The sequence below is a fragment of the Lagopus leucura genome, unplaced genomic scaffold (genome assembly GCF_019238085.1).
Source record: "Lagopus leucura isolate 7727_CA_CO unplaced genomic scaffold, USGS_WTPT01 Super-Scaffold_1, whole genome shotgun sequence".
Taxonomy (NCBI): Eukaryota; Metazoa; Chordata; class Aves; order Galliformes; family Phasianidae; genus Lagopus; species Lagopus leucura.
Genome location: NW_024962250.1, coordinates 17,773,039 through 17,786,495, shown reverse-complemented (window position 1 = coordinate 17,786,495; position 13,457 = coordinate 17,773,039).

The following is a 13,457-nucleotide window of genomic DNA, read 5'->3' as shown; positions in this document are numbered from 1 at the left end:
TTTGTGTGCCATTCTGCTTTAAAGGACCTTGGAAAATGGAGTCCAGACCTCCTTGCATTATTTGAGGTGAATAATACAATGTTTGAATTTTGGAGAATTCCGGCACCAGTATCAAGTTACACACTGGGTCCAGTACATAATTGAGGACCAGCTAAAACCTGTTTATTGGAATGATCGCCCTGGATATTTAGCAGCAAGGATGAAGAATGGTACTCCATTCTGCCTGGTATTCCAAATGAGTTTGTGGTGATTGTAGTTGATTCTCAGATGACTTCTAGTATGTGGTCAGTGATTACTTTGCAATTTCCCTCAACTGCAGCTCAGGGGAGGAAGACAATCTCTACTCATACAAAGAAAATGCTTTAATTTATGGATTCCTGAGGATTTCACAGGTATTGGTTCAAGACTATTGACAAACAGTGAATAATCCATACAACATTAAACATTAAAAATCTTCTCCTATTAAAAAAAATTCCTGTTATAACACATTATTTCCATTCAATATTTTTTCAACCCTAAAAGATCTCTATCTAAATAAATGCTAACATTGTCTAGCTAGAATTAATGAGCACTTTGACAGATCATGTAGAACTATCATAAATTTTGAAATACAAACTGATACTTTAGTTCATATTTTAAAAGTTCTGGCATCTCTGAAAAAAGAGAAAAAAAGAGACAAGAAAAAAAAAAAAAACTGTTTAGTACTTCCACGTGAAGAGAAATTCAGAAAAAGAATGAAGTACTCCTGAAAATCATATAATGAAACCATACACCAAAAAAAAAAAGTTAACATAAAGTTAAAACTTTTTCAAGAAGTAAGCAGTAACCTTCCATTAACTTCTGCTATTTTTCTTAGTTGTTACTGCTAAGAATTATTATGTGTACTCATAGACATGAGATAAATAACATTGACATTTCAGATGTCTGTTTAGATCTTATGATACAGCAAGTTGTAAAGCACAGCTACAAAAATGCAGGAAATATTAGTACTCATGTTTCAGGATAACCACTTCCATGCATCTAAAAGGTCAAAACGACATTTCCTGCACAGTACAGGATTGCTCCATTGATTAAAACAGAGATTTCCCCTTTAAAAATCCTTTGTGACAACTACATTCTTACAGTACAGAAAATCTAGATTTTCCTTTGGAAAATTAGAAGCCTCATATTTCTGAGAAATCTAGTTTAGTTTTTTTACTTACTTACTAAAAAGTTCTTTTAGTAAGTAAGTAAGTAAAAAGTTATTTTTTTACTATTGCAGATTTTTTTTTTTTTTTCTAAGACTTACACAATCCTTTCTGGTTCAGAACAAATTTATCCAAAGATTCATAATTTTAATTAATTCAAATGTTTAAAAAAACACAAAGGTAGAAAAAAAAAGGAGGAAAATATTGTGGCCTAGACAGGACTATACTCACTCAGCTTTCATGTGTGAAATATATCTACAGCAGGAAAAAAAAGTTAATAAAATGGGGGCATTTCAATAGTCCCCCCCAAAAATGTTGTGAGTGTTCAGCAATGGAGACAGAAAATTAAACAGCCACACTCAGCAGTGGGCAAAAACAAAAACAAAGCAAAACATGAGGACAAAAAGATGTAAAGCTTCTTTTTGTGGTTACACGAGAAGAAGAAATTTGTGAGCCTTGCATATGCAAATGACAAGGACAGCAGCAAAAGTATTCAAGCTCTTTTTCTATTTCTTTGAAATACTGCATGTGTCCCTTTCGTTTAAACATCCTGGGCCCTTGTTAAAATGCACACAGAAACGTAGTAACTCAGCGTGAATCTAGGAGTCTTCCTTGATTAGCATTTCTGACTGACTTCGGAAGTTCAGCTGCAACATCCTGTTCAGAAATGCAAAAATCTTATCTGTATGCTGATGGAATGAACAGACACCATATGGATGATGCTCAGAATAAAAATTCAGGCAAGGGTGAGACAGGCTTCCAGCTCATGTTTTCTGGAGAACAGGGACAGGTTACAAATGACCAGCAGATTATGCAAGGTATGTGAGCATTCAAGAGGAAAGCTGCTTTTGTGGATTGATCACAGTGGCTTCTTCTGGCCAAATTAGATCTGATCATTAAGTTTCATACGCTTTGCTTTTGTGTTTTTTGATGTTTAACTTTCTCCTTCAATGGCAATATTAGATGTGATTGAATTTGATCACACATCAGATGTGTGATTAGGAAAGTCAGCCATCCACGTTAACTAGCAAGCTCAGAAAGGGTAGATTTAGGTTAGATATAAGGAAAAAGTCTTTTACAGTGAGGGTGGTGAACCACTGGAAGAGGTTGCATAGTGATGTGGTGGATGCCCCATCCCTGGCAACTTTCAAGGTGAAGTTGGATCTAGTAGCGTCCCTATTAATTGCAGGGGAATTATACTAGATCATCTTCAGAGGTTCCTTCCAACTCTAAGGATTCTATGATTCTAACAAGTCATTCTGCCAAATTTTTCAGTATCATCGTGGCAGACACTGTGAGACACTGTCCCAACATTAGTAGTAGTAGTGGTAGTAGTAGTAGTATAAGCAACTTTTCTGCAAAAAGTCTTGTTGATTTCAGTGGATAAGTCAATTTTATTCTCACGGGCAGATCTGACTGCAATTTTTATTATAGCACAAATTATTCTCCAGCTTCTGTTCACTATCATTACCCATCAACAAAAGATCTTTCTCTGAAAGCGGTTTCTGTTGCTGGCAATGCTATTCAATGCTTACATCAGAAAGAAAGAGGTTCCCACAAGCACCTGTGTTATACTGTGGAACAGATCAGATCAGAAAGAATTTTAAAAGTGGTGAAAAATGGTCAGTTTCTCCAATAGTTGTTCTCTTTTGGAAACAAATATCTCCCCTGCCTTGTTACAGATGTGCAAGCAGTCCTGTAAACAAAGTAGAAACAGGATGCAGGATTGACTGCTTTGAGGTAATTTTCTAAATCTTTTTCAGGAAAAAAGCAATCTACTGGAATATTTAACTTACTGCATGTTCCTTCTAAAATGTGTTGCCAGGTTTTCAGCCTTTTAAAAAAATATATATGTACAAGTGAAGGAGGATTCACCAAGTTCTTCTGAAACTCACTTGAGTCATACCCATGTATTGAATGATGTTTCATGTGACATTTCAAGCTTAGAGGTTTTGCATTTCAATTGTAAGTGAGAAGATGCAGTAGCAAGAAAGTGAGAGCGATACCACCAGATTTGGACAGAATGAAAATAAGGCTTACAGCTGAAGTATAAGATAGGGGGCAAAGGTGGTCAAGGTTCTTATTGAGCTCAGTGCCCCTGGATCACGCTATACACAATATACCTGCAAGGCCACAGCACAGCTACCTGAAAGATTCCTTTCCTTATATTGACATAAAAGGCAAATGGAGGAAAAATTACAGTTATATGGCAAGTGAGTACAGAAGGATTACCTGAATGTGAAGAAATTGCTCACAACATCAATTTTCATTTTTCTTCTAAACATTTGTTTCTCATTACATTAGAAGCACATAATCACATTTCTTTCACTAAGTTTCAGTTGTTTGTTGCAGCATTTGCATTCTGCAAATCTTTATCATCCAATAGTGAAACAAATTAAGAATTCATCCTCAGACAAAGAAAAGTTTAAGCCTTCTCAGGAGCCTAAGCCTGACTTCAAGTCATAATCTTGCAAACAAAAGTCTAGCCCAAGGGCAAGGATCACGTGTTCAGAGGACATTTTGCTTATCATTTTCTTGAAACCACTCATTTACGATCTACAGTCCAAAGAAAGCAGATGCACCAAGTGTCAAAGGCTTTACTCAGGCAGAAGACAAGAGGTGATTCGGCTGCAATGACAGAGCTGCTTGTGATGCACTCCTAGCATTCACTGCTTTGGGAGCACTGCACTTCTCTGTGCCCCTCCAGCCACACAACTGGAGAACAGGGCAGACAGAAAAGCCAAGCCCCAAGAAAGAGCCTGAGAGAAGCTGCAATTAAAATGGGCCTGGCCAAATGCCAGCCCTGAATACCTCTAGATACAATGGGTCTTAAACCTAAGTTAGGCCAACTGCCAGACTTGGGGATGCATGCACAACCATAATCTCCCAAGAACAGACAGAGGAAGCAAAGTGCAATTAAGTATTCTCAGTTCAACAGTCAGCCACAGCAACACTTGACTAACATTTCTGTATACAACACAAATAACAAAAAATAAAAGATTTTTATGCTATCACTTTTGGGAAAAAGGAGAAAATCTGAAATCCAGGAAGGGAAATAATAAAGCAGAGATTAAAAAGGAGGATTTTAAAGCTATTTTTTTTTCTTTTTTTTTTCTTTTTTTTTTTTCTTTTTTTGCCATGGACACGTAACCGCACATGAATTGCATTGATTTACCTTCAGTACTGAGGACAGTTGCAAAAATGTTGGCAAACAGGCAACGTGAAACAAGTTGAGTAAGAAAACCATCCAGCAATATACTTTGGCTGCAATTTATGTTTGTTGCATTCTCAGCTTATACAAGACAGACTTCCAGTAATCCCCCTTCGACACTACCACCATGCTCCAACTTATTCCCCTCATTAGGCTCAGTTATTCACCATCTGTCTGTGCAAAAAAAAACCCAAAAAAGTCAATCTGAATATTTTTTCTTCATCGTGATGCGGAAGCAATAATGAAACACATTACACAAACATCAAGCTGGAATTAGGATACTTAGCAGTCCAAACGAAAAAGAGCTGGAGCCCAAACTCCAGCCACTGGAGTCCAAGTCCTGCCACAGCCTGGTGCTGGGAGCCAAGCGCAGGAGCTGCCAGCAAGAGGGAAAACACTAACACACAGCCAGACCTGGCTGGGGACTGGAGTCAGAGGAAGAGAGAGGTTTAATTATGAATAATGCCACTGCAAGAAAACAAATCCTGCAAACATACACACAGGCAAAAACCAAAGCCAGAGATTATGCAGAGCTGAGATCTTTCTCTCTTTTACATTCAGCAGAGTCAAGATGCAATCTCAAGTTTTGAGTATTTTGAGTATATTTTACAGGAAGACTTTAATAAATAAACCTAAGGATATGGAATCTTACCACTTAATAGCTGATAAATTAATCATTATGCAAAGTTGTTCAGCTACAAATCACTAATCCCCTTAGGAAGTCATAGACACTAAAGAAAGCAAAAAATACTCAAAGATTTCCATGTACTCTTTCTTCCCTTCCTGCTAAAGAGAGAATCACAAGGTATTCATTGTCTGTATTTTTCTTATATGATTGGCAGGAGTGAAGAAAGTCTCCCAAAGGAGAACATAAATAATTTAAATGACACACACGGTGGTTGTCAGTACCCAGCAAAATTGATCCCGGCTGTAATTCAGCTTCGCTCTTTAGCACTCCTTCTCCGAAACAGATAAACCAAAAGTATATAAGAAAATAAAGAAAGAATAAAAAAATACCAGCAGACCTCTGTAGCAGCAGTTAAATATGTCTTGCCATAGGATTAAAATCTAAACCTTATTTTCAGAAAGGTCACAAAGGAAGTTATGCACCAAATTGGTCTGGGATCTTTGGATGGAAACATTGTGTACATTCAAAATCATCATTAACACAACTTGCATGTCATTGCTTTGAACACAGCCAGGCAAAATATGTCTAAAAGATGTTATAGGAGTATTTTAAATCAGGGCACCAATCCAGAGCATATTAAAGTATATAACTGCCTTCTTGTCTCTAGAGCTTCTAATATGATGAATGCCTGAACTCCTGTCAGCCTGAGTTATGATACAGTGATTGTTCAGCTGAGCACCACCAGCTCATTGTAAACCTGAGGCAAAAGGATACTACTCTTCAGTGCAAATTAAGCCTCAGTTTTCCTGCATTTTTACATGGAGTGTTTTTTCCTTAAAAAAACATTTGAGTTAAAGTTTTTATTTCATCACGGCAAAGTTGAACAATCTTTGTAGACACTGTACACTACAGATCACTGTAGATATGTGAGAGTAAATTATTCAAGATGGCATGGTTTTTATACTATCAGGAAGTTAAGGGATTCTTTTTCCTGTAAATATTTTAGACAACTAAATATCTACACAGATAACTTTGAAAACTGAAATAAATTTATTTACTCTGTGAAAAACATGGCTTGCTATTGAAGCTGAAGGAAAATCTATTTTATTTATTTTTGCCTTTGAACATCATCATTGTACTATTTGAAGTATCTCTGTGCTGAGGGAGGGGAGAACACACACAGCTTTGTCTGTCAAAATCAAGGCTCAGAGCACATGATTAAACTTTTCAAAACTTTTGTCAGAGGTAGATATGTTCTCTACGCAGGAAAAAAAAAAAAAAAGCCAAACCTACTCCTGCTTAAATTTCTTCTACGGCATTTTACCTTTAAAGTCTTCTAAAGCTTCTTCCTAATTTACAAAGATATAGGCATTTCAAACAACAGAAGTCAAGAACTAAATGTTTTGTGACTCATTTTACACATGGAATTAGTTATTTAACAACAAAATCACTTTTGATATTAAGAAATTTTTGTATGGTTTCTTAGCACTAAACGGGTATCAAGAAACATACACTTTTCCAATGAAAAAATACTGCAGCTCATAGTACAGTCCACTGCAGCAGGTCTTACGAAGTTAGATTCAAATGTTGTTCCTGAACTTGAATTTTCTGTCCATAAAGAAATTAATGGGGCAGTCCGTAGCCATGTTATCTACAGGAGGAGAAAACAACCTTTCAGATTACTCCAAAGTATGCAGCTGCCTCTCAGTCACCCACTGCTAATGGTCCTGCTCCCTAGGGCTATTCGGGGAAAAGTGCCTTCTCACTCTGATACACCCGCATCACTCCATTAGAAATCATCTTCACTGGTTCTGCAGCTCAGTGAGACTAAGCTTACCCAAATCTCAATTGTCACATTATTATTTCTGTCATGCATACTGCCTCAGAGTTCGCTTGTTGCTCAAGCTCTTCCCATAAATGCATGTGTGTGCAAAAGAAAAGGGATCAAAGGAGTGACACTCACCTTCTTTAAATGCAGTATGGAACCAAACATGGGCCTGGTATGTGCATGTGGCAGAAGCTTACAGTTATGTACAACACTGCAAAAAGTCAAATCTAGCACTAATAGAAATCACCAAGTACTTCAGTAGGAATTGCAACACAGAAAACTCTACAGAACGTGCATCATCTGTAAACCTTATAAAACAAATACTAGATGAAACAAAAGTGATTTTTATAGAACACATAGAACCTGCTTTACAAGTATAAAGAATGTGTGTTCTTTATCTGCATATGAATGTAATTAAAATTCAAAACATTAAAGTGAATACTAAGAATAACAAGAACTTTAATGGGTCCCCATGGAGCACAGGCTAAGATGGTTTATTTGGCTAAACTCCCCTTCATAAATATAGCTGCAGTGGAACGGTGCATACAAGAACAATAAAGCAGAGCAATTATCTTAAAAAGAGAACCACATAAAGGTGAACAAAGTAAAAAAGTATGAATAAAGGTAAACCCAACGTACCAAATATAAATGAGAAATGAAGGCCATTGTATCAGCATGGTGAGGAAGGCAGCTAACCAAGTACTGCTGTCTGCCTCTACCTTTATCTCATGCTTCCTCCCTGTTTCATGTCACAAAACCAAGACAAAAGCAATAAAGTAACTTTTTAAAAAACATAAGATATGTACCACAACGTTGTACCGAAATGACAGCATGTACAAGTAGCTTTTTCCAGATGACAACTAACTAGACAGTAGAAAGAAGTTTCCCTGCAGTCCATCTCTCCCATCGCAGTAAACAGACCAGAGCTGGCTGCTGGCTGGACAATGGGTTGGCATCAAAGCAAGCAGTCCCACCTAAGAGGAGTACCTTTTCACAATTTATTTAACGGATGGTTTTCCAAAACTGTTGCAAAAGGACATAAAAGCAGTCAGTCACTGCAACCCCTGCTTTAACACAAGGATTTGATTAATCATCCAGAAAGAATTACCTTGGGAAAAGATGAGGTCTATATCTTCACATGGATTTTCAAACGTGTATGAAATATCTCCCAAAGGGTTGTACCACAAGATGTGTTTAAAGCATATGGATATGAGTGACAGCTCTCTGTAAAATGCCACATTTTAACCTAAAGCATAAGCTCCTGAATTGTAAACAGCTCAGATATGTGGATGGAGCAGGTCAGGAAACAGGGAGAACTTACTACAAAAGCTTTTCCACTGTCTTTCTTGGTTATTTTCAGAGACTTGAAAATACCCTTTGTTAATCAGGTTGGCTTTTGAAGAACCTATTTTTAGTCTAGTACAACACAAAGCCACTAACTGGGATTTAAACATTCATTGTAATTTGTGGAAAAATTTGATAATTAAAAGTGCATCTACAAAAATCACAATCATGGTATGAGAGACATGGAAGAGTGAGGGATTGTGTCTACCAGGAACTGGGTCTCAAGCCTGCTCTGGGACATTGGTATCTAATAAAAGCATTGCCCATAAAACACAATCAAGAGACCATGTGGTGGTTTTACTTTTCATTCTGTGGTTAAATGGTTGCAACGCTCCTTTAAGACAGAGGAGATGTGATCAGATCCAGTCCCCTCTTGAAACATTCTGAATTACTTTGTATTACCTCCAGTGAGGATGTGGGCTACTTGAATTACTATTTTCATAACAAGGCTTTGTATCTTTGTTTCTATTAATATTTATGTACATAGCAGAGGAACAGAAGGGAAGAGTGGAAGTGACTTGGTATTTTTTAAAATATTAGATATTTTAACCTGTTGCAAATCAAAACAGTCAAATCTTTTCAACATACAGTAAAAGCGCACACATACAGACAGAGCAGTAATAACAATGTCAGCACCACCAAAACAAAATTCAATAATATTAATATAAATTATCCCTGGTGAATTGCACTTAGGCAACACTGGAAATCTTCTAAATGGAAACAGTGTGCTCAGGCATCAGTTTGTTTTCTTTATAAACATCTTTTTACAGTATTTACTATCTTCTGCCTGTCTCCTTAAACTTCTGAATCTCAGCAGGTTCCTGAAGTGTAGGAACCTTAAGAATAAGAAAACAAAAGGCTTTTCTACTCAAGAGATTAGCCTCTAGCACACATAACCATTTCTCTCACTATAAAAGAATTCACAATTGGTTAAAAGAGCTGTAATGTACAGAGATGAGGTGTGTCCATCATGCAGACTTCATGCATTAAGTCTTTATATTTCTGATTGTATAAAATTTGCTGTGTTCCAAAGTTCAAGTGAACTTGAATGTATTTCTCACAGCACTTTTTATTTTTTTCTTAGCAAGGTCAAGCATCACGCTGTATGAACTATAGAAAATAAAACCTCTTCTAAGAGTAACTTGTGGTGAAGATCATTAGTTTTTATGCACTCTAATAAACAGCGACAGTCAGTGTTCACATGAGTCGTTACTCAACATAGCATACAAAAAAGCCAGATATTTTAGTGAAGCATTTGCCTCTTATATGTACTCATTTTCTCACTGTGAACAGACTCAAGCAAAGGCTTTTTTTTTTTTTTTTTTTTTTTTTTTTTAGACAATAAATTAGAGGACCTGATTTAGAGACATGAAAATAATTAATTCTCTGGTTTTCCATCTAGCTTGATTCATATATGCACACCTAAGACAAACTAGAGGGTAGAACTTGGGAGAGGATAAATCTGGATGATTTTCTGTGCACAATTTCAAGAAAACAGTATAGAAATGATACCACACTGAGAACTCAATGAACAGCACTGTCTTCTTTGTCTGAGAAATTATGCTATGCCTACTTATGTTAATGGAAAGAAAATTTATTTACCCATCCATCCATAAAACTGAATGAATTAAACTCTACATTCTAGGCAGTCTAGAGTAGCTAAATGGAACCTCACAAAAGCAAGAATCTCATTAAAAATGAAAATGTAACCGGTGAAATATGAGACTCAAAGAAATGAACACTCCACCAAAATGATTCATAAATTTCCATCTAATCAGTGCTGTACTGGGTTTGTTGGTGGTAGAAGGGGAAATCAGCACAACAGAGCTCTGCACACTAGGCTGAACAAAAATTGGCCTTACTGGAAAACAGTGTTGATCAACAGCAGTTCTGAGATGATTTGACATGTAACTATCTTCTGTGAAAATGAACATAACAGATTAAGAGAACACTATAAATATCCCCTATTTAAATTTTAATAAACTATTCAATATAGTTATTCTGCAGCCTCTAACTGAGGGATGGTCTAGCTGTGCAAGTTTTAAAAATGAATTCTGAACAACCATAAACAAAGATGACGGCACATTGCATAACACCAAACTAAAACTTTTATCACCACATCGTATCCCAGAGTCATATTTAGCCTCATTCTCTTTAACAGCTACACTGATTGATTAAAACAGCATGCAAAGAAGAGATCAGTGTGTTGGTCAAATTCTGAGGCGATAATACATCTGCTGAACATCACCATTAGCTGAGAGAAGAGATTCAGAAAGGTTACAGTATTGGCAGAATAGAGATGTTTAGCCTGACAAAATAGAAGCTAATCCATCTGCAAGAGGAAAAAAGTCAGAACACAGCGATAAAACATGAGTGAGCATTCAGGGGAGAGATGCAGTAAGGGGCGCTGTGGTAGAAAGTGAGGGAAGGAACAGCAGAAGCCAACTCCCAGGTGTTTATCCGGGGGCTTGAGCCATGATATCAAATGTTCAAGCCAGGCATCCTGTCCTTGTTCCTGCACAACAACTATGCACTGGGGCTGCATGACCTACTGGCCTCTGGCAGCCTATTGTGAACATGTCTGCTGCCTTACCACTGCACATTTCTCTGCTGCAGCACTGACTCAGGTGTATCTCGTCCCCCAGCAAATACTTTGTGGCTGGAGGCCAGTAGCCAATAGAAACCATTACTTCAAAAGAGTACCTGTTTGAGTACCAGAGAGAGAAGGAATTTGCATGGCACTACTCAACAGCTTCTCTGTGCAAAAGGTTTGCAAGAGTTCTCCTTAGTTTGTTGTCTGAGCTGCAAATTAGCATTGCTGAGTGGAAGAACCACACAGCACTTATTCCCGTTCCCAAAACCAGAACCCAAAAAAGGGAAACAAAGGAGGTAGGCATTCAGATACTGAAGAGATAACATGAGAATCACTCCAATGTATACTTCAGACTGAGGAGGCTGAAGCTGTTGGTAGGGAATGCTGTGCAAAAGATTTATATAAATGAGGGGAATCTGCAAACATAACAGCCTGTTCCATGCCCACCTCCCTCCAACGCAGAATCTCTCCCCCTGCCCTGCTACTGTCACCAGAGAGCAGAGCTCAGTGCTGCCCTCTGCTCCCCGTAAGGAACTGCAGGCCTCCAAGAGGCCTCCCCTCATCTTTGCTCTGTGCTCAACAAACCAAGGAGCCTTAGCTGCTCTTCATTTGTGGACTTCCTTTGGGCACTCTCTAATAGCTGTGTATACTTACATATATATCTTCACATACTGTGGCTTTCAAGGCTGAACACAGTGCTTGAGGTGAGGCTGCACAGCACAGAGCAGGACACTCGCAGAGCAAGACCTCACCCACTGGCAGTGCTGGACCTGATGCACCTCTGAGTACGGTTTGGGGCCCTTTCAGTTTTGAAAAGGGACACTCTTAGGGTAGATTTTTACTTGCCCAGGTGCTTGCCTTCTTTTGTCTTCATCATTATTGCAGAGACACTCATCCACTGAGCCGTGAAGCCCAGCTGTGAAGCTCAGCTGAAGTACCAGCTTACCTGTGGCCCACAGCTCTGGCTATTGGCGGGAAGCCCCAGGCTACGGCAGCCCCCTACCCTGTCATCAGAGAGCACTGAACACACGACAGCCCAACACAGATCTGCTGCTGAGAATAAAATAACTATTTGCTGGCCAAATGGATAATATTCTATCCTGCAAAGCACTGAAACAATCATGACAGAAGGGGGAGCCATTAAGAGTTTAGTTTATCCAAACTACACAGACAGCAAGGCTTTTGCAAGTCAACATGCTTATTTGGGTGGCTATTCAAAGTGATGTGATAAAAAGCCATTGATGAGTGCACCAGTGAATCTTCTTTTCCACCCTTACCTCAAAAATAGTCTTTGATACACGATCAGCACTCTAGCAAACCCTTTCTTGTTTCATGGACATACCTTAATAATGTTTCAGATGAATACTGATGGCATAATTGAGGTGGAGAAGAAACTCATCTTGTGTTAGTATCTCAAGAATAGACATACCTGCTAGATGGGGAAAAATTATAAATTTAATATAAATGTACTTTATATAAATATAAAATTTATATACAGATACTTTATTGTACTTTATATATACGCACTATACTATATATTATATACTATATGTATTATCAATTTCAGCAGTGGTTTCACAAACAATAGGTCGTGTGGTTACCCCAGACTTCTGTAAATAAAGTCCTCACATTCACATAATGCATTTCTAGAATGACATACAATGCATTGTACAGCATGTATGCATAACTCTGTATCACCAAGAGCATTAGAGAAATATGGTTCCTAACAGAATTGCTTTAAGAAAAGTGTTCTATTTGAATTACCTTTCACAGATGTACTGTAAGTTAATTGCTTTGTCATTTAAGAAACTGCTGCTTCTGTATTTTGGAGTGCAGTGTCAACAGTAAAGGCTGAAGGCAGGGATATTGATACTGCAGCACAAAACCAGCATAACCTGATTAATGGCCTCTGTTGCTAAGAATTGCAATGAGAAGTCACATAGCAGTGCTATGGATTTAGCTTCTTATGAATGTAAAGGAAGCTGCATTCAAAAACACAAATCATAGACTTTGCTTTCAAAATTGAAGGGGGGGGGGGGGCGGGGAAGAAGAGGACTTAGTTGTTTTTTTGTTGTTGTTCTTGATTTTATCTAGCCTAGGAACTGACAAAGGGAGCCATAAATTTAATAGCCAACAAACCTTATAAAAACATGGCATTAAATCTTCAATTAGCATGTACTAAATGAGATCTCTATTATGGAATTCAGTGCCAAAGACATTTGCATTATTTATGCAACAGCACATTATCTCTTCCCAAACAAAGCTAAAAATGCTGCGAGAAAATTCTTATTCTAAAATTGAAAGAAGTGAAGAGTTATAATGTATTAACTAGATATGCTGAGGTACAGGAAACACTTTCACATTTTGACTACAGCAAAGTAATACAGAAGTGAAGGCATCTAGCTTACATCACCTACTATATTTCTCTCAAACGTAAGTATTCTTTAAAGAAAAATCATTAATTCTAAAAACTTCAATGAGTGATTTTAATATATTTAAAACAAGCCAGCTCTGATGACTGAAAACAGAACAGCTGAATTAAGTATATGTGCTACATCACATCTTCTGTTCCAGACCACTTAATTCAGCAGCCCATTTGAAAGTCTGCCTTTGCTTTTATCCAAGGATGACTGTCTCTTTTATGATTTCTGTCATCCTTCTCCATG